This window comes from Cervus elaphus, chromosome 30 (assembly GCF_910594005.1).
Source record: "Cervus elaphus chromosome 30, mCerEla1.1, whole genome shotgun sequence".
In the NCBI taxonomy this organism is placed as follows: Eukaryota; Metazoa; Chordata; class Mammalia; order Artiodactyla; family Cervidae; genus Cervus; species Cervus elaphus.
In genome coordinates, this window is record NC_057844.1 from 82308001 (window position 1) to 82332109 (window position 24109).

The window sequence follows — 24109 nt, forward strand, 5'->3', positions numbered from 1 at the left end:
TTGCTCCTGGCACTGGTTCCTGCAGTTTCTCCAGCTTCTGGCGCTGGAGAGGAAGAGGAATCCAGCCGTGAGGAAATGGCAGAAGAGTATTTGCTCCCTGAACTGCACTGCCTGGTTTGAACGCGGGAAGCCAGTCTCCTGCTCAGAAGGAGGCTCAGCAGACAGGTCAGGTCCAGGGGAAGGGAAAGGTCAGAGCCAAGACAGGAAAGAGCTTCCTCTGAACGGGCCACAGTAAGAAGACGACGACACAGGGACACGCACCAGTGAAAGACACTCTGACTAGTCTCGTGAGATTAACACATGGCCTATAAATGTTTGTTCATCATGACAGAGAATGCCGATTTAACTGGCTCCTCTTAGGGGATGTACCAAGTAACCTTTGAAAGAAGAAGGTACCAACTACACACTGATTTGGTTCAGCTGGTAAACCAGAGTCTCAAGCCACTTGCATCTATTTTGTGTTGCAAAGAACTAAGAAGATTTTTACATTTTTAAATGGTTGCATAGAAAAGCACAAAAAAGAACATGTGAAAGAGACCATACATTGACTACAAAGCTAAAAGCCAGATATTTGTCGTCTTGCCCTTTACAGAAAAGTCTGCCAATCCTTGACCTAAGCATCTTACTTGGTCAACCATAAATCTCCTTTTCTGCCTTATCCTCATGGGATGCTATGTACGCTACATTACACTGCTAATTTTACAAATTAGTTTAAAATGAATCAAACTAATGAACTGTGCAGTTCCTTTGGCCACATACAGTTATACACAGGATGGACTTTGGGGACATATGCCCAGAAGAACTGACTCAATCTCCCACAAGTATTGCGTGTTTACTCTGTGCAATGGAGTCAAAATGTAATGTTTTCTTGATCCATGAAATTCTTGGTCAATATCATAAAAGCCATCCCTGTTAATTATCAACAGCAAAACCTCTACAGTATCTATCTTCTAAGTCTGCTACTAAAGAGGCTCAGGAAAGATCAAACAACCGTCTGTTCAGGGGAAAATGAGACAGGACACTCATGAAGTGGGATTCTACAGACAGACGTGTGGTCAAGAATCTTCTCACTACTGTTTTGCCTTAAGTGATTAGTTTTCACAGAAGGCAGCACAAACGAGTTACTGAGAATACTGTTGACACACAAATGCTTCTAACACATTTTGCATATCACAGTGAGATTCAGGCTCAACGAACACTCTCCAATAGAAAGACTTGAGCCACGCTCACCGTAGTTTCTTTTCATTGTTTACTATGACTGACATTAGCTGCTGAGGTTTTTATTTTTGCTTTATTTTTTACCTTCAGCCGTGTCATGAATTTAACTTGGGACTTTAATCTACTTTAGTGTTTTCTCAGTATTTCTGTGTTTTGACTTAATTCACTGGCTGTAGTAGAGAGTGAGTCTCTTAACAACTGTAGTGGTCCAATCTGCTACTTGTTCTTTCCTTAAAAGACATTCAGTGTTACTTTGCATGAACGTCCATCACAAAAGTGACTTTTCATAAAGAAATCATTTAATGGATTTTTAATAAAAAGTCATGCTTCTTCAACGTTTTCGGGTACTTGATATTATTACATAAAACGAGGCAAGCATCTCAGATGACTTGTCACCATTTTCCTTGTACTGTAAGTTAGTAAATGAGTAACAGTCTCAAGTGAGTGCTCGCGACACTGCAGGAACCAACCAGCGTCCCCTCTACAGGCTAACACGCACTGCAAGTCTTGTTTCAGAGTCTGTGTGCAATCAGGGACCCTGCAACTTATAAACACTGTAAATTACCTCTGGGATTGCAGCCTCAGACCTGACGAAGTGCGTCACATACCACCTGTATGCTCACGGAACGTCCACCCCAGAGAGGGATGTGCATGCCACAAACGGGGGGAGAGCAGAAGAGCTATTCCTACATATAAAATACAGGAATGGGTGTTATTAGCAAAGTACGTGATATTGTTTTTGCTGCGATCTTTCTTAGGAAGTCAGTATGATGACTAGCTTTGCAGAAAACAAACTGGGGAAGGAATCTCTGCCCAAAAGTATAAAAGACACAGCATATCTTCCTAAGGAGATGATTCAAATCGTTTCCCTGAGTACCTCTAAATAATACAACATCACTCTCAACAGGAGCTTCCATATCATCTGTGAATTCTCAATAAATGTCACAACTTGGGTGCAACTGCTAAGAAACATGTTCTTGAAGGTTCACATATTAATTTTTACTAAAGTTTAAAATTCCTAAAAACCCTTCTTTCCTGCTTTCCTCTGCCATATTGAATTCTCCAGAGGGCTAGCTATAGTAGATTGGGAAGGGCTATCTAGCCTGGGCTTCCCTGGTGGCTCAGAGGGTAAAGCATCTGCCCGCAATGCGGCAGACCTGGGTTTGAACCCTGGGTCGGGAAGATCCCCTGGAGAAGGAAACGGCAACCCACTCCAGTACCCTTGCCTGGAAAATCTTGCCTGGTCTCAAAGAGCCGGACAGGACTGAGCGACTTCACTTTCACTGCTCGCTTCTCTCAGCTAGACTGTAGGAAGCTGTGTGATAAGGGGAAGCAAACAAGGGGAAACAGGAACTGAGAGCCTACTGCCGCTGTACATGGACTTTCTGCTCCCAGGCTGACTCTTCCCATGTTACCCCGCATTTGCTGACTCTTCCTGAGGCCCTGGGAGCAGCCTCACTCATTCCACTTTATGAAGCTTCCCTGGGCTCTTTTCCATATATTTTGAGCACTGTACTTAGTGACTCAGATGGTAAAGAATGCCTGCAATCCAGAAGACCTGGGTTCGATCCCTGGGTCAGGAAGATCCCCTGGAGAAGGAAATGGCAACCCACTCTAGTATTCTTGCCTGGAGAATCCCAAGGACAGAGGAGCCTGGTGGGCTCCCATCCATGGGGTCACAAAGGGTTGGACAAGACTGAGCGACTGACAGCCATGTAAATGATGTAAAACAGCATATAAAAAATACTATAGTTTACATACAATAACATGAAAATATATATAATAGTATACACCCAGAATGTGTGAGTGATATTTGTCTTTCATATACATCACATAGACGGTTTGCACTGACTTCAGCTCCACTTGGTCCTGGGCCTGCATGGTGTCCACGTACACTCGGCGAGTTTTTCATGTGCCGGCAGTGCTTTGAACACAGTGAACACTTGAAAAGATGCACTAGCTATCTGCAAGCCCGAACACCCGGCCGCGGGGCAGCCTTACGGGAAGTCATGTGTGGCCGCGCCCACCTGCCTCTCTTCCCCGCTAGAGCTGGGCCGTGCCCCGAGTGCCACCGAGCAGGCATCCTCTCTGCACAGGTCCTCAGAAGACAGCCGCAGGACTGCCCAGCTGTGTACCCGGGCACGGCTGCCAGAAACGCGGGAGCAGTCTCTCCCAAGTCTCACGGGGGGCCACAGAAGAGAGGAGGGGCAGAGGGGCGCCCCCCGGGATGTGTTTATCCTAACCGACTGCTCTCAACAACTCTCTTTTGCCTACTTCTGCAGTCGTAACACACAGGCGCCCTGAGGGACGCGCGTCTATGCCAGGAAACACACAAACTCCCGGAGCAGCGTAAGCAACAGGCCCTAACCACTGGGTCCACGCTTCAGCTTGCCTCCTCCGCCCACGAGGGGTGTGCACACAAGTGTGTACACAGCTCACCCATTTAGCAAAAGCTTGGTTTTCCCCAAGGTTTTTAGAGTTCAGAGAAAGGTAGGGGGTGGGGCATAAGGACAATGTTGCTTTGAAAACAAAGCAGCGTGCTAATTTTATGAGCTAATAAGGGAATCCATAAAGCAAGACAGCCCCACCTCAGCCCCTCAGAGAAAAGAAGGGACGCCTGGATCAAAAGCATCTTCACGCAAATCTTCTAGAAATCCTGGGTGTTTCTCTGGGTTCGTAAGTTACTCTACTAGGATACAACGATGTCTGGAACGTTAACCCATTAGTCGTTATGCCAGTTTCTTAAACCAATGATTGGCCTCACAGCCTGTTACCCACGGTCGCTGCAGAAACCACAGCAGTGGGTTCACAACCACTCTCCCCTCACCCACCTCCCAGCACACACATGGCTTAATGCAGACGCTGCTGCAGCAGAGTAAGCTCATCCTATAACAACTTTCAAGGCTCCTGTGGGGGTTGTTCTTTTTTTCTTTTCCAAAATGGCTTAAACCTGTTATTTTGTCTTCTTGTTGAATTTCTAAAGGCAGTGCCAGAATTTTGGTCACATACAAGATTCCAACAGCTTATGATTTTACATTTCTGTTCATATATGTGAGTCTTTAAAAATCAAAATGGCACAAATAGTGGAAGCCAGTAATGCATCTTGATCTATTACTTTTGTAAAAAGCAAAAGCATACATTAGTATTAGCCTGAAAGATGGGTATATCTGTATTAGTTTAAGACTAAGCAAAGAATTTTTACTAATTGCTAATCTACATAGCAAAAATAAATCAATGAGCTTAAAAAAAATAAGTAGAAATATCAAGACATTAAAAACCACCAGGCCATGAGTGAAGATTAACTTATACTGTACCTCTATAGTTTGTGTGACATCAAAATTCATTCCCAGGATACACTTTGTGTTTCCCAGCAGAAGGAAGCAAAGGAGTAGAAGCTACAGAAACAGGAGTCTGGTCCTGCCATCACGTCACTTAATTATGCTAGAACATAACAGTAGGATCAGCCACTGATGAGTCCTACAATTTAATTTTGGGAAGGTCATCACCCAGGAGCATCTATAATGCCACATGGTTGAGATAAGAGAAAACACATGGATTTTTTCTGTGCCTAGAAAAGCATCATAACTGAATTAACACAGATCCAAGAGCTAGATACTGAAAATATATTCACTTTCTGCTATACCGCCAGTGGTTTCCTAAAATTCTGCTAAGAGTTGTTGCTGTTGTTTTGTGTCTATGTGTGTGTGTGTTTATGCTGTGGTACATAGTTCATCTGTGGCACAATGAAAACAAGTTTTGGATCCAGAAAGATGTATTTTTAGCTCTTCCCACCTATAGCCAGGGGACTTGTATAAGATGCTGATCTCTCTGAGCCTCAGCTTTCTCATATGTATCATGTGAATACCAATGCTTATCTCCTAAGATTATTATGGAAAGTGACCGAGTTAGTCACTCAGTCGCATCTGACTCTTTGCAACCCCATGGACTGCAGCCTGCCAGGCTCTGTCCATGGGATTTCCCAGGCAAGAATACTGGAGTGGGCTGCTGTTTCTCCTCCACGGGATCTTCTCAACCCAGGAACTGAATCTGGGTCTCTCGCACTGCAGGCAGATTCTCTACGATCTGAACCACCAGGGAAGCATATAATTAGGATAAAATGAAATAAGATGTGTAATGTGGTCATGTTACTAACGACGAGAACTACCACTGACAGCACCCACTGTAGGTGAGTGAACTGTGTATATAACACTCTCTGCAACCCCATGGACTATAGGCCACCACGCTCCTCTGTCCATGGAACTTTTCAGGCAAGAATACTGGAGGGGGTTGCCATTTCCTCCTCCAGCAGATATTCCAGACTCAGGGATGGAGCCTGAGTCTCCTGTCTCTCCTGCACTGGCAGGCAGATTCCTCACCACGGTGCCCCTGGGACGCCTGACATTAGATCCTCAAAGACTGTTCACCTCTGCGTCCCCTCCGCAGCACACTCCAGGCACCACTACAGGCCAGAGTTGAGACATGGCTATGAACACACTCCACCCGGGGAAGGAGGACAGTAGCCCACTGGTGACCTAACCCCCATCTGGATATCTGCGGGGTCAAAAGCTATCAGGTGCCCGTGGGAGACCCTGATGTCCATCAAGAAAACAATTTTCCACCAGGAGACTTGGGAGGCTGGAAGCTTGGAAACGCTGATACAGACTTAATCCAGCTGCATGAATCCTGGTGGAAAACGGGAACCCAGACCACGTATTCTCAGGAGTCTCAGAGATACACTTGGTTTAATGAGTTTTAACTCCACATTTGACTACTAGACATATACAGCAAAGGCATACCAAAGCCAAGGTGCCTTTTGTGGCAGACTAAATAGTGGGCATTTCTAGATTCCAAGTGATCAGGAAGACAACATGCTTGAATGAATAAAATAATTAATTTGCAGAAAATGGCCAAATGTTTTCAGCCAATATTTGCGTTTTGGCAGCTTGCCTTTTTCTCCTGGACTTAGAATGATGACTAGCCCATTTCACCCAGGAAGATACTATGAAATCAGAAGAGCTCTCCTCTCTCAATTCCCATCTAAAGACACATATGTTTCATGACTAATTTTTCTTTACTCAGATTAAACTGAGAAAGGGGTAAGTGGCAAAGAAGGAAATAAAAAATGGATTACCTGTCTTGCCTCAAACAGACCTTTTTAAAAGGTCAAGCTCATAAAATCGTTCTTTTTATTAAAATATCTAATCAGGCTGGTGAAAACAGTGAATAGTGTACAAATTGCTGTGACCTTCTAGATTTGAATTCACATCATGAACAGATTACTGTCAAAAGGACACAGGCTTCTCTTCCAGCCCTGCCCCTTTACTCACAAACCATTTCTGGTAGGAGAGTAAAGGAAAAACAAGCCCCGGGATCTAAAATGACAACATCACAGCTAATAGAGGCGTATTTAACATAGTCTTGTCTGAGAACGATGACTGTGCATTCTTCAACTACTAACTCTTTTCAGAGATTTCTCTATACTCGGACTCCTGTGCCCCTCTCCTGGCACTGATCTCATTTTATCTTGTGTCAAAGCTATTGTCATATATATTAATCTTACGTTCCCTACTGGACTATAAAGACCCTGAGGACAGGGACAATCACCACACGCTGATTGGTCAAATGATGTGACCTACAGTCCAATGGGATGTAAAGAACAAAGACGATAGTTTATGGGCTCTCTCCCAATCACACCAATAGACACACACGCACGCATGCATGCGCACACACACACACACTGAATAAGCTATATTTAACCAGCTGCAGTCTGTCTGTAAGGAATTTGAACACTGTCGTCAGAGTGCAGCAGAAGCGGTGGCAGCAGCCAGTTTCTTAGGTTGTGGAGTGTTTCCTTGTTGGAGTTCCCTTGTTGACTTGTTCACGCAGGTTGATTACACCCCTGGCTACTGCTCTGTCAGTAGGTTTCCCTGAAAATAAGATGCTGCAATTCACAGGCAGAAACAACTCTGCACAAATAAGCCACAAACCTACTCATCCCTTCGTGCCTAGTTATGAATCTCTTTAAAACACCCCTTCTGTTAGTGCTCGAAATAACCCCCAAGGACAGCAGGAGCCCACGTTACATTTTACACCCCCACTGTTCCGTCTGGGTGTTAGATCACCTTTCAAATGTCAGGGGTCTTAAATGGTCCCTCTCTCTGTCCTTCCCAGTTCTGGGATCTATAAACTCTAGTCTGTTAAGTCACTACTTTTAGTTAACAAGTTACGAGAAAAAGCCAGAGTGAATCAAAGACTCGCAGCTAATTTGGAGTGTGATGAGGCACCAACAGACAAGCAAAATACAAGGAGGGGGCGCCAGAGCAGAGACGGGAAGCTTCCTTCTCCACAATAAGGAGGGGGCGCCAGAATAGAGACGGGAAGCTTCCTTCTCCACAATAAGGGGGGGGGGGGGCGCCAGAATAGAGATGGGAAGCTTCCTTCTCCACAATGAGGGGGGAGCGCCAGAATAGAGACGGGAAGCTTCCTTCTCCACAATAAGGAGGGGCGCCAGAATAGAGACGGGAAGCTTCCTTCTCCACAATAAGGGGGGGGGGCGCCAGAATAGAGATGGGAAGCTTCCTTCTCCACAATGAGGGGGGGGGGCGCCAGAATAGAGATGGGAAGCTTCCTTCTCCACAATTTAAAATAAAACGAAGTGAAAGCCACTCCACCATATTAAGACAATTTTTCCTAGACTAGCTTGGCAGTGGATTCCCAGGCAGTGAGGAAATCCTAATGGCCTGCCAACCACTGGAGCAGGTCCTCATTTCTAATTACACATATTTCCATGAATTATAACTCTGTGTTTTGTCTGTTCAACCAGTGTGGAAGCCAGCTGAGAACCACATCAACTTCTCCATGATCTCCTTTTATTCTGAATAATAAAATATTATTGTTAAATGTTTGTAAACAACATTGTTAAAGCTACATAAGCAAGCACCAGTATCCTCTTTACTAGTCATTATGTAATTTCTAGCTTTTGAGATTATTATTAATAATTTCATAAAAGCATTTCTCAGGAGTTTGTTGTAGTTGCTGCTTCTACTGAATAGCTAAGAATAAATGAAATTCCTAGGTTAAACGTGATAAATATTTATAAGCTTACTGAGACAAATTATTTTTGAAATAGGTTTTATCAACATTCCAGTGTGATGCAGAATTCCCATTCATTGAATCCTTAACAGCAACAGACATCTTAAAACCAAATGATTTTTTAAAACTATTGATGGGGGAAGTCAGAAGAATGTTATCATTAAATTTTACTTAACTTTGATAATGACGGGGGATCATTTTCCATGTTTATTAACCATTTACAGTTTCTGTACTATATAATCATTTTTTCTTAACACTAAAATATTGACTTGTTTTTGGAAAAAGGATTCAAACTAGAAAGCTAAATTTTACTTAGTTTCACAGTATGCTCTTGCATAAATAACTTCCAGAGATACTAAAGGAACTAGAGTAGAAATAATTTTTCTCACTGTTTGTAGATTTCTTGTTGCAGCTTGCCTGATGGGGTCAGTGCTCTATAAAAGTATCGCAAATAATCCACTGTCCTGTAGAACACACTGCTGTCTGGCAGTCAATATGCCTAATGGAAACAATTTCCTTCATCTAACATAGAGGTCATAATATTCTTTCTGAAGAATACAAAATATAGCCATGGATAATTCAGACAGAGGGGTACTAAAACATATGGTCATTCAAAAAATAAAAAATTTCTGCATAGTCATAAATACATGTTTACAAGAAGCAATAAAAATGATTCTAGCTCTGTCAGTGCCTTGATACTAAGGCACAAGATTAAAACATTAAAAAATACAGGTCTGCACTCAGCAGTATTTTATTGTGAAAAGCCAACAGAATGAAAATTTAAGTCACCTCTACCTATTTGCCATCTGAATCACTCAAATGTTGGTTTCTAGGAGTAACTTGATATTTCTTAGAACACACATTAAAATTGTTAACAGCACAGATGTTTTATTTATGCCCAGACAGAAAAAAGATACTGCAACCAACTTTCTAGAATGTTCCCAATTGAGATTTATTTCTACCTCTGAGAAGTTTGCTTTGGATGGAAGGTCACCACTTTTTAAAATTGAAGTATAGTTGATTATGGTATTGTATTAAGTTACAGGTGTACAATAGAGTTATTCACAATTTTTAGAGGTTATACTCCATTTGTAGTTTTTATAAAATATTGGCTATATTCCCAATATTGTACAATATATCCTTGCAGCTTATTTTCTACATAATAGGTTGTACCTCTTAATCCTCCATCCTTACACTGTCCCGCTCCCCTCTCCTCTCCCCACTGGTGATTGGTAGCTTGTTCTCTGTATCTGCAAGTCTGCTCCTTTTTCGTTGTAGTCACTACTCTGCTGTTCTCTGAGGTTCCACAGATAAGGGATATCATACAGTATTTCCTTCTCAGTCTGATATATGCCACTTAGCATAATGCCCTCCAGTCCATTGATGCTGCCACCAATGGCAAAACTGCATGCTTTTATGACTGAGTAGTATTCTATTGAATATATTTACTACATTTTCTTCATCCTTCTGCTGATAGCCACTTAGGTAGTTTCAGTATCTTGGCAATTATAAATAATGCTGCTATGAATATTAGGGCACATTTTTAAAAAATCATTGCTGTTTTTTTTTTCCAGATATATACCCAGGAATAAAATTGAAAGAAATGGCAACCCATTCCAATATTCTTGCCTGGAGAATCCCATGGACAGAGGAGCCTGGTGGGCTACAGTCCACGGGGTTGCAAGAGTCAGACATGACTGAACATGCATGCACACTACAGTGGTTCTATTTTTAGTGTTTGTTTTTAAGAAATCTCCATTCTGCTTTCCACAGTGGCTACACTAATTACATTCCCACCAATAGTATACGAGGGTTCCTTTTTCTCCACAGCCACACCACTTTATTTGTGATTTTTTCTGATGACAGCCTTCTGACGGGTGTGAGGTTTGGATCTCACGGTGCTTTGGATTTGTATCTGATGCTTGGTGATGTTGAGCATCTTCTCATGTGCCTGTCAGATATCTGCATTCCCTCTTTGGAAAAATGTCCATCCAGTTCTTCTGCCCATTTTTTTTTTCATTGAGTTGTACGAGATGCTTATATATTTTGGATATTAACCCTTTGTCAGTCATACCATTTGAAAATATCTTCTCCCATTCAGGAGGCTGTCTTTTCATTCTGTTGGTGGTTTCCTTTGCTCTGCAAAAGCTTCTAAGTTTAATTAGGCCCCATTTGGTTATGTTTACTTATATTTCCTTTGATTTTGCTGTGTGTGTGTGTGTGTGTGTGTGTGCGCGCGCTCAGTCGTGTCCAACTCTTTGCGATCCCATGGACTGTAGACTGCCAGGTTCCTCAGTCCATGGAATTTTTCAGGCAAGAATACTGGAGTGGGTTGCATTTCCTACTCAAGGGGACCTTCACAGCCCAGGAATTGAACCCACATCTCTTGTGTCTCCTGCATTGGTAGGTGGGTTCTTTATCACTAAGCCACCTGGGAAGCCTTCCTGTAGGAGACAGGTCCAAAAAAGCATTGCCATGATTTATGTCAGCGTATTTTGCCTATATTTCTCTTTAGGAGTTCTATGGTTTCCAATCTTGCATTTAGGTATTTAATCCATCTTGAATTTATTTTTGTGGATGGTGTTAGAGAATGTTCTAATTTCATTCTTCTACATGTAGCTGTCCAAGTTTCCAGGCATCATTTATTGAAGAAACTGTCTTTCCTCCACTGTGTACTTTTCCCTCCTTTGTTGTTGGTTAATTGACCATAGGTGCAAGGGTTTATTTCTGGGTTCTCTATTCAGTTTCATTGATCCATGTGTCTGTTTTTGAAGCAGTCACCACTTTTTATTCCGGTTGACTTTCATAAGTTATACGGACTCACGACCCCAATGGAACGCCTCCATAGGACCAACTGCACAGGAACCGTATGAGTCTTAAATGATTCTCGTCTCAGGTCTGCACTTTGCCCAACTTCCCTGCTTCTCCCTATTCCCTGCCCCTGAGCTGGTCCTCATCCTTCTTAACAGTCAGCTTGAGCCAAATAATTAGTCACCTAAGACTGCACAAGGAAACAACAACGATAACACTTAGCTCAATAACAATAAATTATTAAGAGCTTTTCCCCTAAAATTTTAGAATGAGCAAATAAGGAGGCAGTTAGAAATGAAGTGATATATTTTCAAAAGAGCTGCAAATAGTTTGCAAAGGAAAGCTGCAGTTACATTTTATAATCAAAGGGCATATTTGCTCCAAAATCTGACCAGGGGTTTTCTGGTCACACACGGGACAAGTTCTCACATGCTGACACTGACCTCACTGACTTATCGGGAACATGTGGTGACAAAGATATGTCTAATGTTATTACTAGAATAATGCCATACTGATGCACAAGGTAAACTGTGCTATTTATTAGGACCAAAGGCTTCCCAGGTGGCACAGTGTTAAAGAATCTGCTTGCCAATGCAGGAAATGCAGGTTTGATCCCTGGGTCAGGAAGATCCCCTGGAGGAGGAAATGGCAACCCACTCCAGTATTCTTGCCTGGAGAATCCCAGGGACAGAGGAGCCTGACGGGCTACAGTCCATGGGGTCGCAAAGAGTCAGACACGACTCAGCAACTAAGCATGCACAGAGGAAATGAACTCTACAGCGTATTTAGATCAATAGGATTTGATATATATTTGCACAATTTATATATCAAAAATAATACTTTTATAAATCTCAGGTAAAAAATAATATCTATGAATATAGAAAATGATGCATTTTCTCACTGGAAATGATTAATACAGAATGAGAATCTCTCATTAAGAACAGAAACAAAACCACAGAATAGAATCCAGATAGAAATAATCTGTGTGTTATCTATTGGTAATTATAGCTGTTCTCTTTATCTTTGGAAAATAAGGATGAAGATTTCAAACAATTATTTTTGGTTTGGGGAACTTACTGTAGAAATACTTAAAAATCAATTAAATATAATGGTGTAACATGAACTTAGGTGTCATTTGATTATTAATTAGTATTGACCTTTCAGACTCATGTGCAAACTAAAATAATACATGTAATTATAGAGTTTAAAATGTTTGCACATGTGTTTCACCTATTTTTAATAAATCAAATTATAGTAACCTAGGTAACTCCCTAGGTTATTTAACTTATATACAGAATGCATCATGTGAAATGCCAGGATGGATGAATCACAAAGTGGAATCAAGATTGCCAGGAGAAATAACAACAGCCTCAGATAGGCAGATGATACCACTCTAGTGGCAGAAAGTGAAAAGGAACTAAAGAGCCTCTTGAAGAGGGTGAAAGAGGAGAGGGAAAAAGCTGGCTTAAAACTCAACATTCAAAAAACTAAGATCATGGCATCCGGTCCCATCACTTCATGGCAAATAGGAGGGCAAAAAGTAGAAACAGTAACAGGTTTTCTTTTCTTGGGCCCCAAAATCACTGCAGATGGTGACTGCAGTCATGAAATTAAAAGATGCTTGTTCCTTGGAAGGAAAGCTATGACAAACCTAGACAGCATATTAAAAAGCAGAGACATTCCTTTGCCGACAAAAGTCCATATAATCAAAGGTATGGTTCTTCCAGTGGTCACATACAGATGTGACAGCTGGACCATAGAGAAGGCTGAGCGCCAACAAACTGATGCTTCTGAACTGTGGTGCTGGAGAAGACTCTTGAGAGTCCTTGGACTGCAAGGAGATCTAGCCAGTCCATCCTAAAGGAAATCAACCCTGGACATTCATTGGAAGGACTGATGCTGAAGCTGAAAGTTCCAACACTTTGGCCACCTGATGGGAAGAACTGACTCACTGGAAAAAATCCCTGATGCTGGGAAGGATTGAAGGCAGGAGGAGAAGGGGATGACAGAAGATGAGATGGTTGGATGGCATCACCGACTCAATGGACATGAGTTTGAGCACGCTCCGGGAGATGCTGAAGGACAGGGAAGCTTGGCGTGCTATAGTCCATGGGGTCTCAAAGAGTCAGACACGACTTAGCAATGGAACAGCAACAAGGCAAGTCCCAGACATTTTAGTGAATTTCTAATTCCATCATCATATAAATCATTTTATCAATAGACAACTTTTTGCCTGAATCACCTGTCCAGGAAGGTTTTGCCAAAGGTCTGGATTGCTCTGCCAATTCCTGCCAGTTTTCTTGAGGATCAGGAACACAAAATCACACTGGACCCTTCACAGCAAGGGATAAAGTATATGCTGGGGACATAAACAGAAGGCAAACTATTCTGTGGGCTACAGAGTGGGAGCAGGAGTAGGGGGATAAAGGTGTCCTCCATTCAGCACACATCCAAGTGCTCCTACCATCACGTGGTACCACATCGCTCCTCCTGTCTGAGTAGCGTTTCGTCAGTTGTAACACAACAAAATCCATTCATACAAATATAATTCCCTCAGGAGAACATGCATGGCCTCATCAATGGCATATAGACATACAAGTCTAAGATCTATTATTTATATTAATTACAGTGCTAATTGGATGATGGAATCCCAGTAACATTGTGACTCTCTCTTAGGGCTGATTTCCCAAAAAGCAAGTATAACAAAGAATATTTTCTACCCATTTCACAGGGAGACCTATTAAATAGCAATTATACACTGGAGAAGATTTTAACCTCTCCTCAGAGAAATATTTGCCAAGGCATACATCTTCAAGGAAATGATGAATTTATTGTTAAGATTGCTTTTTGGATAAAGTGAAGATATGAAAAATGACAAATGCGTTCATTATTAACCAGAAGCAACGTTTGAGCATCTATCTTAACTGCTTTTATACAGTCTTTAAAAGGCAATCTTACTGGATTCATATAACTAAGACATTATATAATAATTTTAAATGCCTCAAGTAAATAACTTGGGATGTTTTGTTTTCTTGTTTGTTTGTTTAATACGAAAAGATACCCGTATTAAATCATGCCCACTGGCACATTTCTCAGTTACGGAAGCCATACTACTTGGATTTTCTTTGATGTAGTTATTGCTTCCTTAACGTAACTGGCGGCAAGCACAATTTTGCTTACAGGTATCCCTAGAGGAGTGTGTGCAGAGGTCAGCCCTCTGACTGTTTCCTCCTTGTTCGGGGACATCCCCCGTACATAAACTCCATGTGAGCAGCACTGAGGTGGGCCCGCCGTGCTCAGGGCTTCATCCACAGTGGCTCGCACTGGGCCTGCCATCCAGCAGACACCAGAGAGACGGCTGGAAATCAACGAGCACCTGAAGCAGTGCCACCGTACCGAGACTCGTGGTCACCACGGAGAACAGAGAGATAGACCCACGAGGCTCTGCCCTGGAAGGCTACTGCAGACTCTTGCTGGGCCCACATCAAAGCGCCCTTGTCTCCCCGAGTGCTTTCTGTGGCTCATGAGGGGCTCCGTCTGTCCTGGCCAGGCTGCGGGAGCTGACTTACCATCACTGGGTGCGGCCCTCGGCCAGTTCAGAAGGGAACCTGGCATGTGACTACTTCAGCTCCCCCACCCCGAGTGCAGACACACAGAGGACGGAAGCTCAGCTTCTCAGAACCTTGACCTGCTCGACAGCGCACCCGCTCCCCTCCCCTTCTCCTGAAAGTGATGCCCAAGATCAACTTCAGAAGAAATCACACTCAAATCATCGTTTCAGTCTTGACTTTTGGGACAAGCAACTTGCATTCTGGTAGGAAATGCCAACTTTAAATCATAGAAGTAAAATATTAAAAGGAGCAGAGGCCATGTGGAAGTACAGGGCTCTGAAAGCTCATGGGAGGGGCTGTACTTGGAAGGATTGACGGAGATGCACTCAAGAAAGAACCAGGGGTTATAGTCCAAATCCACTGCTGTAGGTTGAGCCTCCCTTGACTAGAGTATACACACAAGAAGAAATTAAGACTATTCTTAACAAAGTTAAAGAAACAAGAAACATATGGAGGCCATACAACCAACTTGAACGGGGAGCACAGTGAGTTTGGCTGGACCACAGACCTCGTGAAGGCGGCCAGCGGGAGGATGGGCTAGAAAGGGACTCTGATGTGTCTCTTTGATCAAGAGTTTCGACTGTTATGTAGGTGATGGAGAGCCTGGACAACTTTTTAGAAAGTAAGCAACATGATCAGAATGTGCCTTAGGAAAACTGATCTGTTTATTGTGTAAAACAGATTAGAATTGGGAAAGGAGTTGTGAAAGCCCTGTAGAAGGCTGGCGCCCAGAGTTAAGGTTACAGCAGAGGGAAAGAGAAAGAAAACAAATGTATATATCAGCCGCAGCCAGACTGGCTGTAAGACAAGGACGTGACCATAGAAAGAAACACAAAGTCAAGCCAGCAGAGAGAGCTCTGAGTCAGATAGGCCTGGGCTTAATCCAGTGTGAGAGCTTGCAGGCTCTCTCAGCTTTGAGAGACGTGAACATTTTAATTTGCAAGAAAGAGAAAAGGACACACCCCACTGGCTTGGGAGGCATGAAACATAATACATTCGAAGTCCAGTGAGTGCCTGGAGAACATTAAGCATGTGATTAATTGATGGCAGTTACTGTCACTGTCGTTAAAGCATTAATAAGCAAGCAAAGTCCTTAAAAAACGATATCCCCAAAGCCAAACTTAGCCAAAAATATTAACTTGTTAAAATAAAGAATTTACAACAGAATGGATAAACAACAAGATCCTATTGTATAGTGCAGGAAGCTATATTCAATATCCTGAGATAAACTGTAATGGAAAAGAATATATACGTGTATAACACGTATACTTTATTATGCAGCATAAATTGTACAGTACAATGTTAACACAACATTGTAAATCAACTATACTTCAATAAAATGCATAAAATATGATTTACCAATCAGAAGAGGGGTGAGGTCTATCAGCCTACCATTAATTATTAAAGACAGGAAGGCGAAAGACAAACAGGTGGGGACCTAACATAGAATCCAGTGCATGAGTCCATGTGAACCATTGAATGTACGCTTCTGCCTCTGCCTCCGTGGATCTCAAGACCACCCTGAGCTTGTGACTTGGTTTCGCTTGTAGGTCTGACTACGGAAACATAAAACACAGGCTGGGCAAGCCGACTTGACAAATCTGCTTTCTGAGAAGGTGGTTTTTTTTAATTGAAGTCTGATAAAACACTGAATTAAAATTTATATATAGTCTCTTATGACATGATTTAACGTGATTACACTCTCAAAGACAAATTCAAGTTTCTAAGAGTATCAACCTAAAGATCCCACACTAGGCAAGAAGAATTTAGCAAAACTGTTTGTTTATTTCACTTCTCACACAGTGCCTGGCCCATGATGGCCTGCCACACTCCTGTGTGAATGATTCAGCTGGGCAACTCTGATCATTCTGACCTTGGCCTACGTGCATCGTCAGCTGCAGCAGGTAAGAAGGAACCGTGACCAACTTCAGCAAGTCTCAACAGATACGACGCTGTCGATCTTCCAATTCAATATGGGGAAGTTCTGTACCACGAGACACCATGGTCAAAGGGATAGCAACACTGGCTTTCATTGCAACTAAAACTCAAATAAAATAGAAACATGATAACCCGTGGTTTCATCATTTTTGTATAACTTTGAAGCCAGGTTCTCTTCCCACCTACACAGAAAGTTACACAGGACAAACCTGAAGGCAGGATATATACTTACTCACTGGGAAGCACCCTTGACTGAGAGCTAAGAACCCAGGAGAGAACCCTGCTCTCCCCTCTGTCATACACTAGCTAGGTGATGCCAGTCACTCTGCAGGCGCGTGCCAGGACTCAGTTTCAATAAATGTTCATGAGACTGTCAGATTAGGTGATCATGAAAGTCTCCACAAGTTCTAAAATCCCCCTTGAAGCTTCTATTTCTCTTTAGACAATACAGATCTGATCTTCTCACTCTCTTTTTATTTCATAATGGGGTTTGCACAGATAAATAACAAAAAGTAATAAAATATTCATTGTGACCTATGTCAATTTTTCTGACTTAAAAAAACCCCACAAATCAGGGAATTCCTGTTCTTGAACATAGCACCAATATTTATTATTTATTACAGCCAGCAAGGCAGAGCAGTTATTTCAGATCCTGGGCAGTTCACCCCAGGTGCTTAATGAATATTGATGACCCAATCTGTGTCTAAAGGAAATAGATATTCTGTTGGGGAAAAAAAATCAGGTTTCCTTTCAAGACATTACAGGAAACATTGTTACAGAACTTGATTTTTCACTGCTTAGCATTTTGTTTCTAGCGTAGACTTTTCGAGATCGACTGTTCTTTAATTCATCCACGACTGCATATTAGTAGCAGAGTTATTCTCTATCTACCTAGAAACTTCACTATCAAAAAGCCTGAATTCTTTGGGAGTTATTTTCTATGTCTTTGTTGCAGACGCACGAAAATTCTAAGGCTTCTTCTCAATGTTAACTGGAAAGAAACACTTGGATGACTCTTTAAGGACTCTGTAAACAGGGCCTTTCAAGCAAGCATTCTTATGTTTACCAATACTCAGACCAAATGAAGATTAAATGTTCTGTTCCTTATGTGGGCATTTGGCTATCATTCTCAGACAGAATAGAACAAGTTTCTATGATAATAAACATAGCTGAAAGACCAGCGTGGCTTCTACAGTCTATCAAAATGTTTGCAAACATATATACCAAGATCCAAACCCAAAAGTACACCATTTGCCTTTCACAGTAAATCAGTGGTGAAATGAAAACTGCCTAAGAATATACAAAACAGAGATGTGTTCAATCACGTACAAACTACAGGAGCCCCTCCGCTGGTCCTCTGTTCCAACGTCCATAATGTCGACAACCAGAGTCAGGTGGGGGCTCACAACCTGTGACGTGCAAGAGAAGGTGAGAAGGGGGCTATGGAGATGCTCACGCCAGCATCCAGACCAACCCCAGTTCCACCTGGGATCTGTAAAGACATTTCCGGAGTCCCCAAGGACAGAACCAGGGCCAAGCATGTGGCTGAGCCAGAGGCCCAGCGTCACCACTGTTTCCCAGCATGCTCAGCTCAAAGCAAGGGGATTTGGATTTTCACCCCCACTTTCCCAGTCCTTCTGTCCTCCCAGTCACTGGGCTCTTTTTGTTCTCTATCTCATCTACTCACTAATTCCTTACCCCTACTCCAGTCTCTACCCAGACAGCCTGGGACAGTCCTGCCTTGCTCTGAAAAGACTATTTCCCCATTGCTCCTGGACTACAAAAAGACCATTATTTCAATAACAATTCTAGATCACTTGACTATGTTCCATACATTAACTTATTGAACACTCACAATAAATCTATGAATGAGCACTATTATTACCTCTATTAGTAGCTGGGGAAACAAGTAGAAAAAGCATCAGAATCACCCTAGGGTCCTCGTGGTTGTTCCATCGCTAAGCCGTGTCCGACTCTGAGACTCCATTGACTGCAGCACGCCAGGCTTCCCGGAGCCTTTAGTATGTCAAGAACCTGAGGTCTGAAATCACATAGTGAGGCTCAATAGTATTTTTCACTAAACCCTACTGCTTTACTATATCACAGTGTGATATGAATTACCTAAAATGTATTAAAATTTATTGAGATTTGCTTTATGTATGACTTAGTAGGTGAATTTTTAAGTGAACAATATATAGCTTAAAAATGTGTGCATATTTTATAAGATATACATACATGAGCTTTACATACAAGTCTTAATAAATTAAGCCTGTACATTGTGTTGTTCAAATTTTCCTTATCCTTGCTTACTTTTCATTTTCTTGATCTATCGATAATTGAGAGATATATATGAATATGGCTTCCCTGGTGGCTCAGAGGTTAAAGCGTCTGCCTCCAATGCAGGAGACCTAGGTTCGATCCCTGGGTTGGGAAGATCCCCTGGGGAAGGAAATGGCAACCCACTCCAGTACTCTAGCCTGGAGAATCCCATAGTCAGAGGAGCCTGGTAGGCTACAGTCCACAGGGTCACAAAGAGTCGGACACGACTGAGCAACTTCACTTTCACTTTCTTTCACCATTATGATAGGAGAGCTCTGTAATTTTACCAAGTTTGCTTTGCTTCTACATTAGGCTTTTCTGTTATAGCATATAATTCGAGGATCATTATTTTCATATTCTAGCTTTCTGGGGAATTTCAGTGAACTCATACGGGAAGAAAAATATTGGTTAAACTGATTAATGTGTATGTGCGCGCACGCGCATTCAATTGTGTCTGACCCGTTGTGATCCTGTGGACTGTAGCCCGCCAGGCTCCTCTGATCGTGGGACTTTCCAGGCAAGAATACTGAAGCCAGCTGCCATTTCCTACTCCAGAGGATCTCCCCGACCCAGGGATTGAACCCACATCTCATGTGTCTCCTGCGTTGGCAGGAGGATTCTTTACCTGTGAAGCCTCAAATTTGATTCATACTCAAGTATAAAGAAAATTCACCTACACTTTCCAAAATTATTTACATTTTGAATAAAAAATATTCTTTTATTTAAAAACTGGAGTAAATATTTTACTTGTGGAATGTTTTTTAAAATTTGTGGGCCTAATTATTTTTGTGCAGAGTTGTTTCCTGAACTGCTTGAATCTCACCAAGACTTTTAATCTCAAAGAACGCTGGTTTCAGGCTCACAAAATTTGCTTTCATCCAGACCAATATTTCTCCAACTTCTATCCACTCTAAAAAATTCTACTGAAATATTAACATTCCTACAATTCATGAATATTATTTTTTCATTGTCCATCAAACACAGTAGATGTCATAAAGTCAAGGCGTCTACAATTTAACTTCAATTTTCACCATAAGTCCTTCTGCTTACAATTATGCTATAGTCAAAGCATTAATTGTTTCACTCCGATGGTGATCTGCATTTTCTGCCTTATGTTCACATGATTCTTTCTGTTTGCAAGGCTCTTTTCTTCCCATCTTTGTATAAAAATTTGCCATCCTGTGCAGCTAACTTCAAATGCTGCTTCTTTTGTGAAGCTCAAACCTTCCACCAGATGGGACCTTACTTTTACTCTACTGAAACTAGGGTTGTCTTTCATCTGTTAATAAATGAACATCCATCCTTTGGTTTGGTTAATTGCACGTTTGTTTTACCTCTCTCTGACCCATTAAACTCCAGGCAATCTGAGTGCAAAGAGTACTTTATTTATTTCTTTACTGCCCAAACACCCAGCTGAACAGATATTTTTTCAAAAGGCTCATACTTTTTCTGAGATGGCCAAACCCTAGCATAAGTCTAATATTTGACAAGCAGCCTTGAAACTAATGCAGAGACTTGCAGGTCCATATTCCATAATCTATACTCATTGCATCTCTCAACTTTGTTAGACACAGATAACTACAACTCTGTCATAGAATGGTCCCCCCTCTTCTGAAAAATAACTATTTAGCAGAGAATTGTGTTTCTTCAAAAAAAAAGTTTAGTACTTTTTAAAACTAAAATGACTTACTGTTAAACTGTACATATGACTTTACTGAGATTGTAAAAAATATTTCTAAAAAACTTTAAGACTAAAATAGTTAATTCTAAATTTAATTATGTTTCCTCCCTGGGTACACTGAGTAGTACATTTCATAGAATTATTTTATGTCTGACTGAGTATTTTCCCTGTTCTGATTGCAATGAGGAAAATCTTAAGTGAATCAGCTATTGAAAGAACTCATGTTATTTCTGTAAGCAATGGTTTCAATTCCGAAAGAATGACAAAAGTTGAATTTCAGCTACAGAAATATGACTCTTCCCTGCCTCAGTGAAAAAAAAAAATCCAGTTTCCCTATTTCTTTTCAGGGATCAAATTACATTTTTTTATGTTATTAATAAATCACTCTGAAAGAGGAAAAAGCAGGAGAAAATGAAAAGCAGGAAACTGTATCAAGTAATGGTCCTTCTGCTTTCTTAGTGGTAATTTTATATCCTTTGCTAATCTGAAGTGAATAAAAATATTTCAATTCCAACTTGTGGTTTATATGACACAACATTCACTTTTCTTTTACATTTATTATGTACAAATGTACACTTTGCAATTCTATATAACTTTTTTCACAAGTTCTACATCTTGTTTAACATAAGGAGCAAAAAGGAAATCTCAAATTAATAAATGAACAAGTCTTTACACTACAACTGCATTGGCTATTTCTGCTACATATATGGCACTTATTTCCTGATACAATTATTCTCCATGAGGTCAGATCATTAAATTCCATGTATGTCTGTTACCACTGAGCCTCCAGTGCTTATGGCAGAGTCCCTGACAGAACATAAACTCCTAATAAATATTTGTTAACTGACCTGACGATTAATTAATACTCATTAGTCAGAAGTAGTTTTTGATCAGTAGCATTGAATGCCCTCTGGTATTTAATGTCATGAATATTTAATTGAAGCTAATGACAAGAATTAGAAATGTTTAGCACGAAGTATGAAAATATTTGTGCTAAAACTGGGGTGGGACTTCCTTGATAGCTCAGTTGGTAAAAAATCTGCCGGCAACACAGGAGACCCCAGTTTGATTCTCCAAGCCAGGCTTCAACATTATGTGAACCGTGAACTTCGAGATGTTCAAGATGCATTTAGAAAAGGCAGAGGAACCAGAGATCAAATTGCCAACATCCATTGGATCATTGAAAAGGCAAGAGAGTTCCAGAAAAACATCTATTTCTGCTTTATTGACTAGGCCAAAGTTTTTGACTATGTAGATCACAAGGAGACTGTGGAAAATTCTTAAAAGAGATGGGAACACCAGACCATCTTACCTGCCTCCTGAGAAATCTGTATGCAGGTCAAGAAGCAACAGTTAGAACTGGACATGGAACAACAGATTGGTTCCAAATTGGGAAAGGAGTATATCAATGCTGTATATTGTTACCTGCATATTTAACTTATATGCAGAGCACATCATGTGAAATGCCAGGCTGGATGAAGCACAAGCTGCAGTCAAGATTCCCAGGAGAAATATCAGTAACCTCAGATACACAGATAACACCACCCTTATGGCAGAAAGTGAAGAAGAACTAAAGAGCCTCTTGATGAAAGTGAAACAGGAGACTGAAAAAGTTGGCTTAAAACACAACATTCAGAAAACTGATCATGGCATCCGGTCCCATCACTTCATGGCAAATAGATGGGGAAACAATGGAAATAGTGAGAGATTTTATTTTGGACATCTCCAAAATCACTGCAGATAGTGACTGCAGCCATGAAATTAAAAGACGCTTGCTCCTTGTAAGAGAAGCTATGACCAACCTAGACAGCATATTGAAAAGCAGACATTTTTTGTTAACAAAGGTTTGTCTAGTCAAAGCTGTGGTTTTCCCAGTAATCATGTGTGGATGTGAGTTGGACTATAAAGAAAGCTGAGGGCCGAAGAATTGATGCTTTTGAACTGTGGTGTGGAGAAGATTCTTGAAAGTCCCTTGGATGACAAGGAGATCAAACCAGTCAATCTGAAAGGAAATCAGTTGTGAATATACATTGGAAGGACTGATGCTGAAGGTGAAACTCCGATACTTTGACCACCCGATGCAAAGAACTGACTCATTTGAAAAGACCCTGATGCTGGGAAAGATTGAGGGCGGACGGAGAAGGGGACTACAGAGGATGAGATGGTTGGATGGCATCACCGACTTGATGGACATGAGTTTGAGTAAACTCCGGGAGTTGGTGATGGACAGGAATCCTTGGCATGCTACAGTCCATGGGGTCGCGACTGAGCAACTGAACTGTACTGAAAACTGGGGTAAAGATTTCACACACATTATTTGTTTTTCTTATGTTATTTGTAGCCAGTTGGAAAAGGCACTTAGCCACTGGGAAAGTGCCAGATAACAAAATATATGTGTAATGTGCTGTGCTGGGCTTAGACGCTCAGTCATGTCCGACTCTTTGCGAACCCATGGACTGTAGCCTTCCAGGCTCCTCTGTCCATGGGGATTCTCCAGGCAAGAATGCTGGAGAGGGTTGCCATGCCCTCCTCCAGGGGATCTTTCCAACCTGGGATCAAACCCAAGTCTCCCTCATTACAAGCGGATTCTTTACTGTATGAGCCTCCAGGTAAGCCCATATGTGTAATATGCACATGGAACTCCATATGAGGTACTGCCATTTTTCACATTAGAATAAAAGATGACCAATTAGTGAGCTGCAGAACCATTATTACACTTCCCAACATATTGTCACTTGATCTGTAGAAAGCTATTCTTGAGAGATGCTCCTTGAAAATCAATTTGGGAAATGCCTCAGGGAATATTGTTCACACACACACACACACTCACATATATACATACATACATACATATATACATACACACACACACACACACAGGGCACATGGCATAGTAAAACCCTAAGAAGGCTACTTTATATCTTCAAGAACATGTTTTGGGAAATTTGCATTTTAAGATGGTTTTGTCTTAATAAATTAAAAAAGGAAAGAATCTCCATAATGATGGAGAAAGTATTAAGTTGTATAGGAATTTGCTTCCAAGCTCACCCCTGCATAGGGGACTATGACCGTCTCATCTGAACCACCAGAGCTATGTTGTAAAACAGAAATACAAGTCAGGCCACTTAGGCAATTTTAACTATTCTGGGAACCACGATAACAAATTAAAAAAAGAAACGTGAAATTAATTTTACCTGTACATCTTATTCAACATAATGTATCTAAAATCTTATCATCTCAGTATCTAATGAAAATAGAAATTATTCCTCAGATAGTCTACTTCCTCTTTTCATATAGTATCTTTGAAATCTTGTGATTTTTTTTTTTTTGCATTACACCTTAATCATATGCTAAAATTTCAAAGGTCAAATATAGTCCTAGTAAAACAATGAAAATATACTTAATGTAAGTTTATTTTACACTGCATCGGTTTTTTAAT

At 41.3% G+C, this 24109-nt stretch overlaps 1 protein-coding gene and 1 non-coding gene across 3 annotated transcripts in view; one reads left to right on the forward strand and one right to left on the reverse strand.

The window, feature by feature from the left end:
- The window catches only part of NALF1 (NALCN channel auxiliary factor 1), a 583754-nt gene that overhangs the window by 455892 nt on the left and 103753 nt on the right, over nucleotides 1-24109 (reverse strand). The gene's annotated exons all lie outside the window — the stretch shown is intronic.
- TRNAW-CCA lies at nucleotides 19032-19103 on the forward strand. Its single transcript has one exon. It is a non-coding gene; the product is annotated as a tRNA-Trp (tRNA).